The following is a 22,972-nucleotide window of genomic DNA, read 5'->3' as shown; positions in this document are numbered from 1 at the left end:
GTCAGACGCCCGCGTAAATTCGAACTCAGGCACTCCATCGAAAATCGAACTAGAAAGCAATCGAACTTGTAAAATGCAAAAATGTGAAGTTTTCGTTTCAATAAGCAGTAGGGAGTTCACTCCACTTATCAAATAAAACTAGACAGGGACTACGCCGTTGGTTGTGAAAGCAGATAAAAAAGCAGAACGCAAAAAAACAAAAATGTGAAACAGATCCTGCGATGTCGGATAAAGATCTCGTGCATGAGAATACGTTATCATCGAGAGCAGCAACCAGATGGGGGTATTTATTACCCAGAGGCGTAGATTACCCAGGTCCACCTTTGTCAAGTACAGAGGCGGAGTATGTTGCGGCGACTGGAGGGGGTTAAAGAACACGGGTCAGGTTAATGAAAAAAGTGAGCATATTGATGTTAGGTATAAGAGTTTCAGTGAAAAGGTTAATGATGAAGCTTTAAAAATCAGGTGCTGTCGGACGGATGAGAGATTGCCGGCACACTTACTAAAATGTTAGGGAATGTCAAGCTTTTGAAATATGTTCACAAATTCTTTTGTATACAAAGTTCAATCGAAGTGTTGGTAAACTGTCTGTTATTTATAATTTACCACGAAGTTGTTAAAAGTGAGAAAATGGAATTCGAAGAAGGAATTCACGATAACGAGCAATTATCTTGTTTTTGTTTTGAAGTTTGGTGAAGCGTTCGAATCTTCACATTTATCTGACTACAATGCAATTTACACGACTGACTTTTTTTTTGAAAATCGTCGATATTCTCAGGTGTCAAACCATTGAGATTGCAGTTTCATTGTAAATGTCAGTTATTTAAAAAATTAAAAAAAATATATATATACAGGGTGAGTCGGGAGGATCGTGCCAAACTTCAGGAGCGTGTTGTACGTGAAAAATAAATGTAAAAAAACTCAAATGTTGTTATCCGATTTTCGTTTGTTTACAAGTTATAGCGTAAATAAAACGTTGGATTGGTCGTGGTGGCCCTATTAGTTGGCCTCCGAGGTCTCCAGACCTCACACCACTAGACTATTGTTGGTGGGGTTGGTTTAAGACTGAAGTGTACAGAGTGAAAGTGGACACTCAAGATGCACTAATTCAACGCATTAGAAATACTGCAGCTGCTGTTAAAGAAAGACATGAAACAATCAGGAGCGCAACGAATGCTCTTCATAGACGAAGCCGAAAATGTTTAGAGGTTAATGGCGATATTTTTCAACATTTACTTATGATATCCAAACGTTCATTTATGGAATTTCTTATGAAATTTATATATATTTTTTTAATTTTATGTTTTAATTTTATTTACGCTATAACTTGTAAACAAACGAAAATCGGATAACAACATTTGAGTTTTTTTACATTTATTTTTCACGTACAACACGCTCCTGAAGTTTGGCACGATCCTCCCGACTCACCCTGTATATACAGGGTTATTCACATTCGACGCTCATCATCGAGATCTCAGTAACCATAAGAGATACGAGGTGGGTTAAATCGGGGCGAAGTTGTGCAATTTGGAGCTCAATAAAATGCCCTTTCAAAATTTGGAAAATTCCGATTACTTCCGGAGATATCCGTAAAAAACCGAAATTTCGAAAAAGCGTTTCTTTTCTTTTCTGATGTTGCTTGAAAAGATAATTAAAAACGAATGGCACATTGTAATTGCCACTTTTTTTGAATTTTAATGAAATGACGTATCAAACATAAATGTTTTCTTAAATTTATTAACTTAAAAATAACCTTAAACGTATAAATAAATAAAACGTCACGACAAATGTTCAAATATGCCTCCCTCTTGTTCAATACACGAATTAATACGTCGTTCAATATTATTAATAGCACGACTGATGATTAACCCACCTCGTATCTCTTGTGGTTACTGAGATCTCACTGACGAGCGTCGAATCTGAATAACCCTGTACATACCGAATTTGCCCGACCGTTTGATCCACTCAAGTAAAATTAACGCGCCGAAGCAGCTTAAAAATAGACAGTTGTGATGGCTTTTGCGCACCTCGTTTGTCAGGGAATTTTCGACCAAATCGTTAAAACTGGCAAACGGTGAAAAATTCAAAAATGAAGGCGAAAGTGGAAACCCGATTCGATCACGTGCAATAAAATAAATAAAAAGCGACATTGAAAAAGGGATCAAACGAAATAAAAAAAAGACGATTTCAGCATTTTAATAAATGGCAAACTATTATTGTAATGTACCAATAATATTGCTGTTGATCACGTACACGATGAAGACTTGCTGAATACCATCGAGTGTAATAAAAAGCCCAAGACCCTGCTATGTGCTCTCTAATATGGGTAGATATGTAAATTTTTTTAATTTTAAAATATAGCAAATTTACATGGGAACCAATGATGTCGTGTGCAGCCTTCAGACGGCCTTCGTGCACGCACCCGTGCTTCCATTGCAGCATGAAATAGTTTATGGGTAATTTTGCAATTCGATACAAGATGCAGACACCTCCAGCTATGCTGGAGATTCATTACGTGCTTGTCTAGTGAAGAAAATCAGAACTGTGTAAGTATGAAGTGCAATGAAACTTGAGACACGCAATGAAAGATCTTCTAGAGAAAATGAGACACGTTCGGTCTGATTGAATCTTTATTAAAGAAATGTAGGGAAATGTATAATTACGTCCAGGAACCGCAATATTAAATTAAAAATTGCGACTCGTATGGTCAAAGGGACGACCTTCAAATGCAGCCAAAAAACGTCGAGCGAGTGCGCACCAAGAGGGGCTGAACGGCCTCCTAAAGCTATTATTGCATCCACGATGCAAAATATCTTAAAAAAAAAACAATAAAAATCATTGGAAAAAAATCGATTGTGCTATCGCGCTTGGTGTGCTCTTTCTAGGTGCTCGAATCCGCCATTAACCATCATATTTTTGCATGGTACCCGTCAGCTAACCTCTCGACAATTTTGCCTTTAATCTCGAATCAGATTTATTCCCGCGACTTACCAATTGGATATGATTTATCGAGGCCAATGGCTTCTCATCTGAATCACCATTTCAGATTAAAGTCCGTTCAGCTAACTTGTTAATGTTGATTAAAACATTTAAATTCAGATTATATGCCCTGTACAAAAATGAACTAAGCAAATTGCTGTGTCACGGGTCGTTAGCATTGATTTTTTCATTTTATTACTTGTAAAATGGAATTTTCTTGGCAACAACCGTTTCAAGTCCAAGGGGATTAAACTCAACTTTGCCACCTTCTCTTTTTTCCTTCAATTCAGAAGTTCAACATTTCTGCTTGAAATCATTAGCTGAAGGAGCTCTTCAAGCGCATGACTGACTGAGAACGACCATTTCCGACAATAGTATCAGGGAAGTTTTTGAGTAACGGATTTGAGATCTAATAAAAAAGCGTCATGAATTTGAATGCTTGTAACGATAACGCGGAACGTGTGTTGCAAGCATTTGACACATAACACAGAAATGATTCCAACTAACGAATATTCTTCCACGAAATGATGATCTTATATGCATATGCAAATCGGCTTAAGCAAATTACGCTCACTTTCATATAAATTGCGTCACCCAATAATAATAATAATTAAGTCTTGTAATTTTGGCAAAATAATGCTTCACGAGAGAGCATCAGACGGTCAGAGTTTCAGTAAAAAAACAAAACTTGTTAATTAAAAAGTTGGTAAGGAGTGACATCGCCTCGTGCAGTAATGCAAGCATGTACTCTTCGCGACTTAGTTTGCGACAAATGATCAATATCCTCCGGGGGTATATCATTTCATGCTGCCCCGAGGTGGTGTCGAAGGTCATCCATATTGTCTGGAGGCTTGGGTAAATTTCGAAGACGGCGACTGACCGTGTCCCAAAGATGTTCGATAGGTGACAGATCGGGTGGTCGTGCAGGCCAAGGCAGCATTTTTGATTGTACCTGTTCCAGATACCTTCGAATAAAATTCGCAGGATGCTGCATTACATTGCCCTGTTGGGAAATGCCATTTGGTGAAGTCTGCATGAAGGGTGCTAATGGTGGCCTCAGGGTATTGTTAATGTAGCACATACAGTGACCCAAAGTGAAAATGATAAACCTCTATTAAAATCACTATTTATTAATAAATTTTCATTTACTTAATAATAAACTTGAGTACAAAATTTTTGAAGTATTATGCTACATCTGTTCTATAACATCTAAAATTAAAAACAAAACAAATTATTCTCGCAAAGTTAGGAAAAAAATTAAATTCTACATGCTTTCATAGGGAATCTTAAAATTAAAATGACGCAGGTCAATTTTATGATAATAGAGTATTTGCGAATGCAAAAAAAATTCAAAAATGCAAAGAATAAACAATTATTGTTGACTTGTATTGATATTTGCCAGAATTCAGTTCAAAATCAACTGTGAGAGAGCGTGAGTTAGTAATTAGTCATCGTGAAAAGGGCCAGGCTATTAGGGCAATCACCGATATTTCACAAAAAGGTCCTGCAATAATACACCACATTATAGAAAGGTTTAAAAGTGAGGGAAGATTAGGGAATAAGATAAGAGAAAGCTCAGGAAAAATTTTTTGCTTGCGCTAATGAACGGCGGATTGTGCGATATGTAAAAGCGAATCCTCGAATAAGTGCCGCCCCCAAATTGGCTAAAGAAGTTGAAAAGCATTCACACAAGTCAGTAAATCCAGAAACCATAAGAATAGTTTTAGGAAAATATCAATTACATGGTCGAATATCCAGAAAAAAAAGCTGTTCATCAGTTTGATGGACCAAAAGATCAGAATACAATTTGCCAAGGGGCATTTGGACAAAGGAGACGAGTTTTGGAAAAGGTTTTTATTTATAAATGAAAGTATATTCAACCTCACTGGATTGGACGAAGGTAGTTTTGGTCTGAAGGAAACCCAGCGAAGTGCTAAAGAAAGCATGTTTAAGAGCCACTGTTAAACACGCAGAAGAGAGTATGATGGATTGGATCTCTATATCCAGTGCTGGGACAGGAAAGCTGCATTTCATCGATGGAATTATGTACAAGTGTATTTACTTGGACATAATGCAGCAAAATTTCCAATCCAGCGTAAGGAAAACCGGACAATTCTAACCATCTTGTATTCTACCAGGACAACGATTCGAAGCGTAGCGCCCAAATTGGGAAAAAGTGGTTTTTATGTAACCGTCCTCATGTGAGAAAAACCCCACCGCAGTCAGCTGACGTTAATGTTATGGAAAATGTTTGGGCTAAATTAGAAGAGGAAATTAGAAAACGTGAGATTTCCAATAAGGACCAATTAAAACGTGCTCTTCTCGAAGAATGGCAGAAAATTTCCCCTGATTTCACCAAAAAGATGAAAAAATCGATCTTCGCTAAGAGCCTGCCAGCAAAATATTAATTTATTACAAAAACGATTTAAAAAAAAAGTTTATCATTTTAATTTTGAGATTCGTTTTGAGAGCAATTAAAAGTGAATTTTTTCCCTGGTTTTGTAAATTTTTTTCCGTGTTTAATAATGGATATTACAGCATCATTTAAAACATTTTTGTATCCAGGCTTGCCGTTAAATAAATGGAAATTTATTAATGAATCGTAATTTCAATGCAAGTGTATCATTTTCATTTTGGGACTCTGAAAACGTATGTATGTTGAATGGGAACTCTGGATGACAAAAGAAACCCATTAGCTCTCCTTTTGACCGAAGCTCTGTTAATTTTATATTCTATCACGAGGCGTCATTTTCCCGAAACTACGAGATTTAACTATCACGATTAAGCTGGGTAGTGTGTCTCTCATACGAAACTGAGCATGTGATACTTGTCCACATTAGAAAGCAACAGAAACAGATACTCTCGTGACATTTGTAATTGCAAATTTAAATCCAGCAGATAAAATAAATTGAGTCTAGTTAAGTCTTTCAACGAATTAAACCCACTTTATGGTTTAATTGTAACATTAACATAACCCCATATACGTTTAAGTTCGAAGTTCAACCATATGATAATTATTACACCAGGAAGTCTTTGCAGAGAATCGAATTTCGAGACATGCCGTTCTGGTACTTTTTCCAACCCACACGCATATTCTGAATCTAAACAGGGACCATTGAGCAACATTCCTTTTCACTTTGATAACGTCTTTAGGTTAGAAGTGAATTTCCTTTTTCATAGAATTCTCTATCAAAATCTAATGGGCGGTTTAATGCGGCGATGATGAGCCCATGCCGTTGATGTTAGAATAACGGCAAAACCTACATGGGTTCATTCATAAAATTTGTATAGGCGAGTAATGATGGGTTGGAAAGTAATATGAGGTTTGATTGTCGTTAAGGAATTTTGATTTATGAGACTGTAACGGTGCTCTCTGTGGGAGTTTTTTGCCTAGTAACTACACTATTAAATGTCCCTACATAGGATTGAGAATTTGCTCGATAGTTATTTTTCCGCACTGCTATTTGCATTTTTGCACAGTTTTCTGCGAAAGGAAACGTAACAAACAAACATGGCGGACGTATAAAAGAGTGCTAACGCACGTGTGTGTTAGCGATCGCTCTATGCAACTGCTCCGTCCGCATGGAAACGCCCGATTTCTTTTTTGTCCAGGAATTAAGTTTGCCGCAACAATTTCCTTGGAACTAGTTTTTTCAAAACCATTAACAAATTAAAAATAACTTAAAATGGCCATGCGAAACTTTGTTACAACAATTTCCTAATCGTGAGACATGATTGAATTTGAGAAGTCTCAGTTTCAACGCTATCAAACACCAATAAAATGACGTGTCATTCAGCCTCCTTTACTATTCGAGATATTCGAGGGGGCAGTTCTGTAGGGTGGAGGGTTCCAAGGGGCATAGTAAATCCCATGTGGAAGTTATGACTCTGCGATATCGAAATCGAGTGTTCCGGCGATGTTTAAAAAGTTCATTCCGTTTCGAGACGATAGAGATGGAAAATTTTCGAATCGACCCTGTATACACATAATGTAAGCAAATTTATGTTATAATGTTTCCACCTTTAATATATACCCAGTTTTGCGCACTTTTAAGTCTGACGCTTGAAGTACCGCTATCAGAAAAATATAGAAGGTGGGAACGAAAACGTGGTGATCTCATCAAGTTAAAAACTAAATCTGTTCAATAATGTAAGGGATTAATCAATGGCGGTGGTAACCACAAAATACCTTGTTCGGGGAGGGACCCTTAGGTTGGTTGAGATCCGCCGCCACTCAGCCGACCACGTGATATTAATTTTATTTAAAAAACTAAAACTCAAATCACCAAAAAACGGAATATCAGTGGTGTAGCGACAAAATAGTTTAACACACTGAATATTTCGTGATTATTTTTGAACGAAAAAATCTCCGAAATCGGCCACTTATTTCCGAACGGCGGGAGGGAGGGAGGTAGTGTTGTGGCGGATGTAGATTTTTTCAAAAATTCCCAAAAAAATCTCATCGTCTTAGGATGTCGCCTTACAAACACAATCAAGATCGGTCTTGCAAGGAGCGAAGTCAGGCCCGTGGCGACAAACCGGGAAAGTCGCCGAATTTTCCTGGTCGGCGATTTTTCTCGAAGGTAGAGGGAAGGTCATTAAAAATTTCACACAGGGCGTTAGACTGGCTGAGGCTGGCCCTGAATATAAAATTATGTGTCAATTGCTTCAGTCGTGATATGTATGTAATGTCTCAACCAAATCAACCGTTATATTCCTTCCTGAAAATGCATCATTCATTATTTTACAAGGAATGATTGTTTCGCCGGCACCCTGCCGGCATAGTCGATTGCACCTCCATTTCCAAACATGGACTTGAAAACATTTCTACATATAAACGCCAATATACCGTAACATGTGCGATTTTCTTGTAATAATATTCCTAGCAAGAATCTAATAGCAGCCTGCCCAAGTACATTGGCGTGTACCTTTGTTTGTTATGGGAAGTACAATATGTCGGGTATCGTTAGTTAACGTTCTTTTGAATCGAAACCTTTATGAAAATCTGCATGCTGTGAACTTTAAACTATCGGTAAGATTGCGACCGCTGTTAACAACAAATGGACAAACGCCGAAGCTTCATTTAAAGCTCGGACGAACCACGCCTGTGTCCGAGTCATATGTTACTTAACGTCGAGGAAGTGATTTCTTGGAGATGGGAAAGTTTGGACCTGATGGCGGTGCCCGTTTTCTTCGTTCCTTTGCAAATGGTTCTGTGGTCAGGTTTGTCGAGGTCATCGAGCGTGATATTAGGAACGTCAGGATAAACGCACCCGAAAGTTATTTAACACCCGAGGGGATCTGCGTTGTAGAAGAAGTTCCTGGTGGCAAATTAGGCTCATCTCTAGCACCGGCAACAAATTGTAGCTTCCTCGAGCTGATTATAGCTCGTATAATTTTTACGAGTTGTCGTGTTAGGTTGATGAAATTTTTGCTTTGGGAACTAACAAATTGCCGCTTTAGGTAATAATTAGGAGTAGCGATGATTTTTTGAAAATTTTAACTGCGATATTCACGTTATGGTTCCATTGGCCTTCGACGCTGCAAAGTTCCCCTGAGCACATCTACCGTGACCTACAAATCACTATTAGAAAGGTTCTACCGTGTATTTATTGATCGAATTTGTTTCGCCCCGCACTTTTTAACAGGACAAAACATTCGATTTTCTTATACTTTGTTTCCATTATTTTCAATAGATTTTTGAGTGGTCCATTTCGGTAGTACGTTTAACGAGGTCCGTATTACCGCACGTCCGTCAATTTTCGTGCTGTGCGTCATTTATTCATAAAATCACCCTTGGCCCGAAGCTTTTGCACGCAATTGTGCGTCTGGTGGTTCGGGGGACACTTGACTAGGCACTCCCGGCGGGCTTCCCCAGCCCTTCGAAGCGTCGTTTTGGGAATAGGGCGGTCAGAACAAGAAAAAATATAACATACATGTGTATGTAATTGTAAAGAGGACGGTGTCTACCGAAAGTGACGGTAAGTCGCTGATCTTGCCCGTAATAACCTGCACAACTCCCGATAATGGCCGCAATAAGAGTTTCAAACATTGAGCTTTCCTTCTGCAGGCACCATTCATTAAGCTGCAAACAACCGAAATAAACCCAGTTATGAAATCACGCCTAAATATAAGCTTTTCACCTATTATTTATTTGCAGTACAGTTATAATAATCACCTATGAAACAACTTACCTACATGCCGTACGAACCTAATACGAAACGGATATTTTCTCACAGTTTGTAACGACCAGAGGGCGCCATGTTTTATTTTCAGCCCATAAGATTATATTATATTATTAGTTAGGGAAAGCTCGCTCGGTAACTGTTAACTCGGTCGGTTAATAACGTACAATAAGTTGGTAACTGTCATATGTGGTCATTACGGGAACAAGCGATAATCAACGAAATTGGACATTTATTAGTCCATATGGGAATTGTAATTAACGCATGGATAATGGATTAGTGATAATGGTACCTGCTCAGAGATGGACTGGAACAATTCATAGTTATTTGTTTAAATGACGAATACTTTTCGCATGCAAGTGCAACGTTGAGGAATATACATGTGTGCACGTAGTTAATTGGAAATCTTGGGGTTTCTCGTTCCAGCGCGGACATGCAAAATTCATGAATAAGCTTTTATTTTTCGAGGAAATACATGAAAAGCTTGAAGGTGCTTTGAGGACGTCGTGGAATAACCGATAGGAGACGAGAATAATCGAGAATTAGCGCATAAAACTCAATAAATCGAAAATGCAATAATCGATCCTCAGGTCCAGGAAATCCTTATGTAGCAACTTATGGAAATTTCAGAACTCATTTAAAAATCGCAAATCGCTGTTCACTGCAAAATCGTGATTCGTGTGGGGAGATCGAGCCGACGAGAACTCCTTACCTTGTTGGCTTTCGAAGCCATCGCTGGGTAAAACTGCATTTAATAGCTGAGAAGAATCAAGGGATGAGATATTTAATAATAATATTCCAGAGGGTGCGAACACACTCAGGATCACTTAGTTGATTTGTGGTAATTTTGAAAATTTCTAGATGGAATCAGATGCTTTAAATTAATAAATCGCGCCCAAAACCCCGCTAGAAGCAATTCCAACATGTAGAATCAAAAATAAGCAACTTTTGCCTAAGACTCGCTTAACCCTTTATTTTTTCGTGCTCTAGTACCTGCGACTCGTTTCTGTCACAGTTTCAGATCGCCCTGTATAATTCCAACGTCATTTAACTTCGAGGTACATGCGTACCGTGCGCTTTTAAATTGTCCCCTCTGTTAACTTTTTAACAAATTATTATTAAAAAAAAAAAAAAAAATCAAAAGCAGCATTAAGTAGGGCGAAAAGTACTATCTTTTACCGTACGTTTATTTCTCTAAATGTTGCTTACGTCACTGGTAAGGCAATCTGGCCGATTTTTGAAAATTGAAATGTAGGTCAAGTGACACCTCGAATTAAAGGTCTTTTAAAACTACAGTCAATGGTGTATAGCAATTTAAAATCTATCGATTCGTTTTTGCGAAAAACAGCTATAAATTTCGTAAAGTAGCTACAATTCCGCCCAAAATCGAAAACAAATCAGTTTTTTATGGGTAAACAAGTTTTTTTCTGTTTACATACTCCTTAATTCAATTTGTTTTGCATTTTGTACGAAATATATAGCTTTTTTACTAAAAAACTAATCGATGGATTACGGATTACACCGCTGAGTGCACTTTTGAATGATCTTTAATATAAGGCTTCAATCCATGTTTAAATTTGTTTTAAATTGGTCACTTTGCTCCATCGGTGACGCAGGCAATTTTAGAAACGTTAAAAGGCAGTTTTTTCGCCCTATTTAATGCTGCTTTTCAATTAAAAAAAAAAAAATAGAATTTGTTAATAAGTTAACCAGGGGGACAATTTAGAGCTGCGTGGAATATTACGCGCCCACCTCAGAAAATTGCACGACTCAGTGTTGGTGAGGCTCTGCGGGTCCATCGTCGGAATCCCACGGGAGGAGTTTCGTCTTTGGGTGACGGTAATGTGACGCAGCTTGAAGAATTCTGCTCCCTCGGACGGACCACTTCGTCGCGGAACCGAGTGGCTCCGCTCGGTTGCTCGCGTGAGTGATTCCATCGCGCTACCAAGTCGCGCCACAGAGCCGTCGACGTGGAAAAGCAGCGAAAGGTCGAAGGTCTTCACGGGACGATGGCGAAGTCCAGGTTGGCCGAGGAGAAAATGGATTCCGATGATGAAATTTGACTTTTCGCCGATGTAGAACGGCAGGCTCCGTTGTCGGAGACGTTGGCTTACGCAGACGCCCCCGGCAACAATGCCGATATCGACAATTCTCTACAGTAACAATTCTACTCACTCGTACAACTCGATGCGTCACTCGAGCGGCTGACGCGAGTGGGCAGCTTCCAGGGGACGGTGCAAGCGACAGATGTTTTTTTCTTTTTTTTTCCTTTTTTTTTCTTTTTTTCTTTTTTTATTTGTTTCTTTTTTTCTTTCTTTTCTTTTTTTTTTCTTTTTTTATTTTTTTTCTTTTTTTCTTTCTTTTTTTCTTTTTTTTTTTTGACCAATACACCGTCCAAATTTACGTCTTCGGTTATGCAAATAGTGTTCGTTGCACGAATCTCCTATCGCCGATCAAACTTCTGCTCGTACGTAACGTGGCATAATGAAACAGCAGGTAACCGAAGGCGAGTTTCCTTCAATTTCGTTAAGCACTATTCAACTAATAAAATAATCCGTTTTCACTTAATAAAACTCAATTAAATGTCTGTTATTTAAATGCAACAACTGCGGCAGCGCCGAGATGATCGGGCAATAAATCAAAGCCCGGTGATTTATAATGCAACTAACCAGCGCATGTCAAGTCAAGTTATAAAAAATCACTTGCCAGCTATAAAGAATAAATCAGGTTCTGACGTGAAACTAGAAAAAGCATTGGAAGAGCAATTTTGGGTTGAAGTCCTTCAGGTTCGGTCCCGTTGACTGTGGGAGCGCGCTCCTCCGGCTTAAGGGACGGAAAAGTGGGGCTCGTTAAGGAATTCTACCGTGTGAAAAAGTCCACATTTGGAACACCCAACTTAAGCGTAATTTGACGCACTTAACGTAGCTCGAGCTTATCTTCTTCCTAAACCTGTAAACCGACAACGAAGGTATTTGCCTTGTTTCGAGGCATATTAACGGGATGCCGTTTGCTCACTTTCGGTGTATTAAAAGCAAAGAGAATAAAAACTTATCCGGCTAGTTCTTTTCCTGCTACCGGTCTTGGACGTTGTCTTCAGCAGGCCTGCGTAACTGCAGGAGCGGTTCTATCAGCAGTACATGTCGATGTCCCTTGCACTACTCGAACGTTTATTACTGGCGATCGTAATTCTTAGCGAAAGATGTCCCGCAATTTGCCATAGTAAAAACCATCGCGATTAATTGCAAATTAATTTTAGTAAGTACACGAGTGGGTAACGGTGGTTCTCGCGCATGGAGGTACTACAAAGGTTGGGAACTCGTCCTTTCGATTTGATAATAAACATTCTCAAGATCGACGATTAAGGCGATGGAATGTGGTTTTTCTACGAAACAAAACCAACGGTCGCGGTTGTTATTTTTTTTAAACAACTTGCCAAATTTGTACCTTGCAAGGATAAGATATTAATGCATCCAACCAATTTATCGACAATGCAGAAATTATATGGGTATCATAATCTAGAGGCACCTTGAGACTTAATCTGAAACCTGCTTTTAAGGCGTACGCAAGAAAAATCTTTAACAACAATTAATAACTCATCTCTTTGAAATAAAGGTACCTGTATTCAAAGTAAAAGTGGATCGATCTGAAGGGTACTTTATCACGTACAAATTGCAGTCTGGCTGACGATAATAATTATCGTAAAGCCTCGATGTGTTAAATATAATTTCTTAGCATGCAACTTTGTACAACACACATTAAACCTTGAAAAATGAGTCTCTCGTTCGCCATATGCCATGCAAGAAAAAAATTTGTTTCAGGAGATAGGAGCTGGTGCTTATGGTCAAACGAATCGAGTTTTTTTTGCAGATTTTTTGGCCAAAACCCAGCGGTGTAGCGGACGAAACAGCCTGGACGGCTTAAAACAACCTAAACTAGCCAAAATGAATTGAGGACTACTTGCTGTCCCGTCTGTAATTTGGTATCATTTCGGACCAACGGGGACACGCTCTCTTTATAGCTGAGCCAAAAGATCGATTTAGCCGCAAGAACGCGCTTCGGCGCGTGTTCGAGAACGGAGGCGTAGAGGTGAGCGATATTTACCGCGAAACGTAAGAGAAACTCTTCATTTCGGAGGGGGCTCCGTTGTGGTCTTTAAAAGATGCATCGCTTTGCGTATCTGTCGAGGAGGAATTGTGAACGATCTTCGGTACTTAAAGGATAGGACGTCGCAGAAACTTACGTCATCGCATTGCCAGCAAAGAAGGTCCAAACTTCGTTCTCCAACGGGATAAGGCGAGGTCGTTCACCGCCCGATTAGAACCGCAACACCTTCGGGAGCTCAATATCGAAGTTTTGAACTATCCAGCCAATCCTCCAGACTTGGACCTCACAGGACATCTTTGGAATGTTTTTTCTCCAGAAAAGGTCGAGAGATCGTTCGACTGCCGAACATTTAGATGAGCTGGCGGAAACGCTCCAGGAAGAATGGAACAACATTCCAAGGGAAACGATAGAAAACCTAATCGGCTCTAGGTCCAGACGGTGTCAAGGAATCCGGTTAGCTCGAGGCAGACACGCCCATTATTATTTTTATTTATTTATTGCACTCGTTAAGGTTGTTTCAACAATACAATTTGGTAGACGATAAATACTTGCATATACAGGGTGTTTCCTAACTACGTGTCAAAAATTTAAAGGCGTAATCCTCGACTGATTTTGAGTCAAAAATGTCTAATGAACATACGTCCGCAAATGCCTTGTTTCCAAGATACAGGGTGTTGAAATGTGACAAGAAAAAGAGATTTTATTTCCAAAATGACTCAATTTGGGTGTTTGAATTTTAGAAAAGACAATTTTTTGGGGGAATGCTTTAATGATTAATCATAAGAATTGCTGAAAATGACCACCATTACTCATAACGCACGCTTCCATCCTTCTTGTTAATGATTGTCTCACTCTCTCGAAAACTCTTGGTGTGTTGCGTGTCGTTTCACATCCGACAATTATACGTTTCTGAAGTTGATCTAGAGTGTTTATTGGGACAGCATAGACAAGTCTCTTCAGATCATTCATTCGTCAAGTTAGTAAATACCACCAAACCTTTAGAAACCTTTAAAACCTTGTTCAACGTCTTTCAGTCACACCCTGTATCTTGGAAACAAGGCATTTGCATATGTTTATTAGACATTTTCGACTCAAAATCAGTCGAGGATTACCCCTTTAAATTTTTTACACGTAGTTAGGAAACACCCTGTATATATATACAGCCTGTCCGGTTTTCGTTGGACAGCGGCTGTACCTCGGTAAGTAGAGCAAGTAGCAACTTCGGCCAAAAAAATTTATTACTAATGTGACCATGAGAAATCTCTGGAAAATATTTTCAGCTTCGTGAAATCGCCGTAAGGGGGCGTAGCAGGTAGTTCCTTAAAATCGACAAATGTATACTGAGTCACTAGTTAAGCAGCACATTTTAATTTACTATCAATAAGATTACGCCATTCTGAAACTTTTTTGTTCTGGACTATGCTCTTTTGGTCAATGTGGGTATTAAATCGGCTTATAATTCCCTCACAATGAAGTGCAGAATCACTGAAATCGGATAATTAGAAACGGAGATATGATAGTTTGAACTTAAAATGATTCATCGGCTTCCCCCACTTTTATTATGTGAGTTATGGAATTATGCGTTGAGCAAAAAAGTTTCAGAACGATGCAATCTTATTGGTAGCAAATTAAAATGTGCTACTTAACTAATGACTTAGTATAGATTTGTCGATTTTAAGAAACTACCTACTATGCCCCCTTACGGCGATTTCACGAAGCTGAAAATATTTTCCAGAGATTTCTCATGGTCACATTAGTAACAATTTTTTTTGTCCGAAGTCGGTACTTGCTCTACATACCGAGATACAGCCGCTGTCCAGCGAAAACCGGACAGGCTATATATATACATATATATGCACATATATATAATATAACACAATATCTTTATCATTTTCTGCTCAATTTCTGAAAACTAAGTGTTATGTTTGAGCCTGATAATTGCCTAGGTACCCGCAAAATTAATTTTATGAGCACTCATGGAAGTGGTACTTAACTCGCTTTGGCCAGTTCAACTATAGCCTTATCGGGCAATATTCTCTCTAGAGTGTTCCCGTAGCTTAAAGTACATTTACGAATTTGAATATTCACAGAACGTCCCGCGCCCTCCAAAATCAAAAAGCAAGACGATGTTCCGTGAATAATGTTGCCGAATAGTCAGTTGCCATTCTGTATCGCTCTTTCGTTGCAGCAACTTATTCGATTTCGATTTGCTGCAACGTAAATACGCGTATGGGTCGCAGGCACAATTCGTTCAATTAATCACCTAATCTCTTCACTCCGAGCGGCCGAAGCCGCGAGTCCCGTCCTGCCTCAGATTCAGAAAATGGGACTCAGACCTCCGGTGTTCCGGACTCAGGCAAGTTCAAGGCTCCAAGGCCGAAGTCCCAGAGTTGCGGGCGTAGTTGAAGGTCTGACTACTTACAACAGCTAATCGAAATGATCGATCACTGATCGACACGATAGATCAACAATCACTGATTTCGAATTCCGACTCGGCATTCCATTTTTCAATTTTTTGTTCAGCTTTTCGTTCTCTAGGTGGTCCTCTAGGTACGATATCAAAGTTATAGACAAATTCGCATGATAATCAACCGTACCGCCGGCCCTCGTTGCAGCCCCCTTCTGTTACGTATATTATAAACAAATCGATCATTCTGTATTGTAAAGAGTTTATTCGTGCTTCGCCTTAAATTCAACGTTTTCAGAACGTCGGAAAAATCATGTATTTTCGACAATTACTCAAACCCTAAAACAAATTCATGGAGAGCTCGACCAAATCGACGTCGACTCCCTTTAGGGACGTCCCTGATCATGCATATTAGAATCAAATTAATTATTCATAATCGGAAAACTTTGTTCAATTAATTCAATTTGTGATGCTCATATGATATCTGAAACGCGTTTGTACGAAAAATTTCTTGTCTCTCGGGCCGTAGATGTGTCTGGGTTATGAATGGTTGGCGATGTATGAAGAGGCGAGGGCAAAAGTAACATTAGGAAAAGCAATTAAATTCTATGTGATTCAGCCTTCGTTTGTATCTGAGAATAAATGGTGCCTCTGATTAATTAACTTATTAGTTCATCTCCCCGCAGAACTTATCTGAATCCCTCAAATCCAGGGGCGGGCTTTCAATTTCGTAACCTTTAAATCGGCACATTATTCCGTTTAATCTCAAGGGCTTCTCCCCAACAGGTATCGCTTTTTGAAACCTGCACCGACCCCCATTTCTGATGCTTCTTATTTGTTTATCGTTGCGCTATTCCGAGCACACGAAGAGCACTTGTTTGGTTCATCAGACTCATCAGCCAGCAAGGGCAAGCGCGCACTGATCTCTCCATTGACTTTCGTCAAAAGCGTCCCAATGTTTGTTTACACATTAAAGTTCACCGTCCATCTCACCATCGTCAACTTAAAAGAGCTTTCAACATTTTTTTTTACATAATCGAATGCCATTGTGAGTCGTTAACGTAGCGAGCCAGACATAAAATTCCTAAAAACAAACATCCGCTGAAAATGGCGAATTCCATCAAGGGCCTTTGTCCATTGTATTTCGGTGATGGAGCAGAAAAATAAATAAATAAACAAGCTACTTTAAGGCGTACGCTGATTTGTTTATTATGTTAAACCGTGTCTTATTTGATTTGCGGCGCTCATGAGAGAGGAGATGTTTAAGATCGTTTAGCAGAGATATGGTAATTCTGGTCAGATTTTTTGCAACCGTATGATTGAGAGCTTTTCTTCGACTTGCCTCGATATGCGCAATATGTGGCTCTACCGCTAAAAATATCTATAATCATGACTTCGGCTCAAGCCAGGCTTGACCACTGGTGCCTACCACTCTCCCAGAGCGGGCAGACCAAGTGTTACAAAACGGTCCGAAGAGGAGGTGTCTTTAACCTCTTCGGATCTCAGTATTTTCGTCATTACTTTAAGAGCCTTTGGGCATTTTCAAAAGCAAATCACGGAAAGTTAAACGAGCCGAGTTGCTTTCGCTAGAAATTAATTTAGGGTGGACCTTTGTATGCCCAATTGGCAGGAAAGCCTCGCAGCTAACAAGTGTACCGACGAGCGATTAGTAATCTCAAAGCCATTAACGATTGTTCGATCGTTTAATGACTCAACTTGAGACCGGTCGATTTTTAATCGTCGCCATTAATACACTTGCTCTTTAAATTTTAAAATTAAGTCAAGAGGTGTGGGATCGGGAGATCTGGGTGGCCACTTAATGTTCAGAACAGCAAATTTGGCCTTTAGGTGCTCTTAAACCATCATATTTGGCAAATTTAGCCCCAATTATGAAAATCGCGCGAACTTGGGCTAATTCGATCGTTTTCACTTCTGATAACTGGAACTCCGGAATACCATAGCAGCATGCCGTAAAGTAACTGAAAGTGCCATTTCTGCTAAACCATCTATACGGGGGGTCCCAAATTAAAGTGCAAATATTTTAACCGCGGTTTCTACTAATGAAATTAACAAAACGCATTTTTTCTTTTTGTCCAGAAGTCTGTCGTTTAAGTTTTAGGGCTCTGAATGTGGAGCCCCGTTTGGGTAAGATAATTTATGCTGGAAGAGCCCTTCAACGGGTTGCCATGAAATTTGGTGTATAAGCAATTTTCGATCGTAGCAGCTCACAAATGAAGAAACGAAATATACAGCTTTGCCGTAACGCGAATATAAGGGCCGGACTCTGAATATAGGGGCCCGTATTTATTTAACCGTTAAACATTTCGATCAAGTGATTACATTACTTGATTGCACTTTTCATTTAGAAACTTTTTCGTCTTTTGGAAATTCCCTGCAGGATGCGTCGTTTTCTCATCGTAGTTATTTTAAGGCAATTCTCACTTATCTTCCTCGGATTAAACCGCGTCTGCCTAAAGTGGTTTATTGAATTATTTAAAACAAAACAACATAGAAGAATGAAATTGAACACTATAAAAGTTGTTCAAAGTGACCACGAGTTCTGGACTTTCTCTAGTGATAAGAGTGATAATTTTCTTGACGTAACACCCTTTGAATGCTATTTTTCGGATCATTAAGCCATGCTCAGCGTTTCTTAAACTACTAATTTTACTATCCTCAAGTCCCTCAACCTGCTATGAACATTTGTAAACGTTCTTTAATTTGGAAGTCGTCAGTTAGGAAATCGCTGACCGTAGAGGGCTCTAGCTCTATGAGCATTTTGCCTGCACTCACCATAAACCAAGTGAGTATCAGCATATTTGGAATGGCTAAAGCATCACAAAATAAGTGAAAATTGGTTTTTATGTTATTCTATAATTAAATGCGGCAGTAATAGCATCGATGAGTAATATCTACTGCTAGTTGAGCACAGTATGCCAGTAAATGTCAATCAGGATGAGTTTTTGACAGGGAGAGTGATGTGGCTATTCGAGCCATGGTCTACTGAGCATCAACAAATTCCTGCAGTAAAAAGGCGTAAAATTTGGAATCGCTACTACGAGAAGACGACGCGTGCTACGAAAAATCTCCAAGAGACAAAAAAGTTTCTAAATAAATGGTATAATCAGGTAATGTAATCACTTAATCGAAACGTTTAACGGTTAAATAAATGCGGGCCCCTATATTCAGAGTCCGGCCCTTACATTTGTGTTACGGCAAAGCCGTACGTTTCGTTTCTTTATCTGCGAATTGCTACGATCGAAAATTGTTTATACGTCAAATTTCACGACAATCCGTTGAAGGGCTCTCTCGACATTTTACCCAAATGCAGCCCCACACTCAAAGGGCCCTAGAGCTTAAACGACAACCTTTCGGACGAGAAGAAAACATACGTGTTTGTTAACTTCATTGGCAGAAACCACGGTTAAAATGTCTGCACCTTGATCTCGGACACCCCGTACATCGTTGTGAATCTGTCGAACGGGTGGAATAGAACGTGGAGAGGCACAACTCTGTCGGACGTTCACCGAACCCCATCCAACGTTGGGTGTCAAGTGACGGTGATCGGGCGGAACGATCAGGAGGGGAAATTGGCCTTGGTGTTTCATGGTGTGCCGTAGTAAATTCACTGAATTCGTTATAAGTTTTAAATGCATTCTGCCTAATTTTGGAACAATTACCATATTTCACGTCCGCCCACGCAAGCACGTCTATTTCTCACCTCACGCTGTAGACAAGAACGTTTCGCCGTCATTTTTGCTACGGCACGTTCAAGTTCGCGACGTTTGACCTCTTCGCCTGAAGTATGACCTCCAGTTCAAGAACATTCTAAAAGTATTTATTTTCGTTTTCATTATAAACATGTTCCGCCATTATTATAGTGATAACTGACTTCCAATTGATAGTGATCTCGAACAACGTGACCGAAGTGTCCAAGCGGTACTTATTCGACAATGAAACTGTCGGAATAAGATTGGTATTCAGCGCAATAAATTATGATTGTTTCTGCTGGATAAAAAGATGAAAGGTCCAATTACACCCGACTTCCTCGAATAATCGCATTGTGGGCGATGTGTCGTGTAATTATTGTCATTGCTTGGTTTAATTATTGTAAATTTATTCATTTACGTTTTAAAAGCTAAACCCAAGAAACACCATACGAAGTTCTCCGAAAGAGGTATTAGCATTTATCTACTCTTCTAATTAGGTACTTACTTTTTGCTTATCGCGTTAACAAGCGGTTTTAGGCAAAGGAGCGTGGAATAAGCAGGAAGGGATTAGGTCGCGTTCTCCCCCTTCAACATCGTCAACGTGTCAGATCGTCAAAAATGTTTTTTTGACCGGTACGTCTCAACAACGGATGCTTCTTCAAGTTGAAAATAGTTCTCTTGAAATTTTATGTACAGGGCGAGCGAAGTAATTGATTGCATCTCGCTCGCTCATGACTGAGAACGTCCTGCTTATTTTAAGTGGAATGTAGACATTTTTACGTATCCGTTAGAATCGCTATTTAATGCCCTTTCGCGTGTCCTACAGCTATCTTTAACCGTCTCTCGTGAAATGAGGTCTTATTTCGTTTTCAATAGCAACAAGTGCTTTCAGGGCGTTCCTCGGACTCGTTTCCATGGTTACAAAAACATAAACATCAGATTGTGATAATTCTGAAAATTTCACGATTTTTCGAAATATACATTCGAAATGGCCATTGCGTCCGATGCAAAGCTCAATGCGTTTTTGAGAAGACAATTTCACTTTTAATAGCGTTTCTGGTGTGATTTCTCTAAAGGCATTCCGGATTCCAAATTTCGTATTCTCCTTCGTTGCCCTTGGTAAACCATATCTCTAATATATGGATCGGACGAGGAGGATCTCAGCTGCGGCCAGCAAGATCACCCGATCTTGCCTGCATGGACTTCTTTTTGTAGGGATATACAAAAAACGATATTCATTTCACGTGGAAAAAAATGTCGTCTTGACCCTTGCACTTTTGCATTTCTTTAATTTTCTCGAGAAGTACCTGATTCAGACCCACTGAGTGTTATACAAACTTCTGCTATTTTTTTCTTCTAATTTCAAATATTAAAAAATATATATAGGGTGTTCGATTTAAAAAAAAACGTCAGTGTGCGTTGTACCTTTTTTGCCCACCCAGTATAAACGACAATATTTTAAAAATATGCCCTATGAGGTACATATAAGTGTAAAAAGAGTTTTTCATCAAAGCCATTAATAAAGCCGTAATCGTCCGAGGCGCTCTTATTGGGCCACCCTGTGCATATACATATATATATATATCGTATGCAATGTGTTGAAGATACGGGTGTCCAGCAAGAGCATACCGGAAATGGTATTATAATATAAGCACCGACCTGGTTGTTAAATTCTGGTCGGTTGTACAAGAACTGACATCTATTCTCTATTGATTGGGACCTGTCCTTGCGAAGCTTTCGAATTTCTCACATCCGCCAATCTTGAAGTCTCGAATTTTACACAGAATTCTTTGAGGATTCAAGTTCAAGCAAGGACTATTTCGTCAGAACTGGGTTTGGAAAATTTATAAATTTTTAAAACTTTTCATTTTCACATTGACGACAGCTTGCTCCTCAGTGCGCATTCAGCGGTGCAGAAACGCGTACTTTCCCTCCGGGAGGGCGGAAAACATTTTTTATTGACGATTTTGTCCACACTAAGGAGGGCGGCGCTGTTTGTATGATCGATTGCGAAAAGTAACTTGTTTCGCAACGGGCACATTTGTGCGAGACCGGGAGGGCGAGTTTCGCAAAAGGATGCGAGTTGCACAAAGGACTTTTCCAATTTCCAATCCAAAAGCGCGATTTTTTCGTTTTCATAATGAGGCGAGCATAATGAGGCCAGTTTTTACTAAGACCAGAATAACTAGAATAACCTGTACTTACAATAGCATAAATGTACGGGTGCTGGACTCTTCTCCTCGAGACACACACTATTTATTGTCAAGCTTATAGGCATTTTACTCTTGATGCTAACTTAAGGCACAACTTTAGTCTGGTTAATTGATTTATGTAGCGTATTATTAACGTATAGTTAAGTGAGTGCAGTCTACAAATTTGCGTGTTCCCTGCCATTTCCACCAAAGGGCAAATGGCGTTTTGCATTCATCACTTCGTTGTTAGTTCTTCGATTGTATTCCAGAGTTTTCGGTGAGTGATGCATCTATTGTTGTAATTTTTAATGTTGAGAAAGCTTGCTTTCTCTCCCCCCCCCCCCCCCCCCCATTGATTTTACAAGATGGCTCCACTTTGAGGCGTTTCAGTGGGATCTCGAAAATCATAAGAGATACGAGGTCCAAGAAAATGCCGCTTTGAACTCGGCACAGTTCTGGATGCTTCCGGAAGTATCCAGAAATAGCCAAAAAATTTTGATACATCACTTTCATTTTTTCCTGGCTCCATTTGGAGAGAAGTCTCAAAACAAGCGTCGTTTCATGGTTACGACCTTTTTTAAGACCCCGTAGCATGCTCATTTGCATTTATTTTCCAAAAATAGACACTTTTTAATTATTGTCAATCCACTTTAAGTAATTTAATTAGAGCTGTAATTTGAAGCGTTTTTAATGCTACTTTTAAGGTTTTTATCCTTGCAAATGGCGCTCTGGAGATGATTGAGCATTTCTATTACAGCTGTAATAGATTTACATACATCATACCATGCTTTTCACGTAACGAGAGCATTTTACTTTGCTTAATAATTTCTTTTGATGAGATGGGAGGCTTGTTACGAGTTTTAAAGAGAATACGCAGTAATTTCGATTTTCTCGAAAATTGGGTAAAAATTCAGGGATAACTCTGCAGCAAAACGTCTAACAAAATGATTGTTGAAGAAAGAGATATTCTGTAGTTGAAGGTCTACAAGGATCTATTGAAAAAATGTTGGGTTGCCGTTTCAAAAAAAAGTTTCTCGGAACCTTCCACTGCCGTTTTGGCTAAAAATCGCCATCTCGCGACCTGTTCCCTCCCTTACCGAACATCTTTCATTTGAACCTTTTTCCCATGCAACGCATCGTTTTTGAGTGGGCTTCAATCGCAGCTTTAAGTAGGACACCCTGTGTATATACGTATATACAGGATGTGCTTTTTAAGAGGGCATTTTAGTCGCATGCCCCACGTTTTTTGGCGGTCGGCGTTCTTCAAACGGCAAAGGGTAATAAAATACCAGATGAAAAATGAAGGTTTGCATTAAAAAAAAATCAAGTTGTTGGTGGTGGCTCGAAGACGAAACGTCGGATTTGGAAGTTCGCAACGCTGTCTCCTAGAGACGA

General features: G+C 39.3%; 1 protein-coding gene across 6 annotated transcripts in view; it reads left to right on the top strand.

The window, feature by feature from the left end:
• LOC136348657 (serine-rich adhesin for platelets) overlaps positions 1-22,972 on the top strand; it is a 100,677-nt gene that overhangs the window by 28,528 nt on the left and 49,177 nt on the right. The gene's annotated exons all lie outside the window — the stretch shown is intronic.

This window comes from Euwallacea fornicatus, chromosome 34 (genome assembly GCF_040115645.1).
Source record: "Euwallacea fornicatus isolate EFF26 chromosome 34, ASM4011564v1, whole genome shotgun sequence".
NCBI classification, from domain to species: Eukaryota; Metazoa; Arthropoda; class Insecta; order Coleoptera; family Curculionidae; genus Euwallacea; species Euwallacea fornicatus.
The sequence above is the reverse complement of the archived record's forward strand: the minus strand, read 5'-3'. Positions and strand labels throughout refer to the sequence as shown.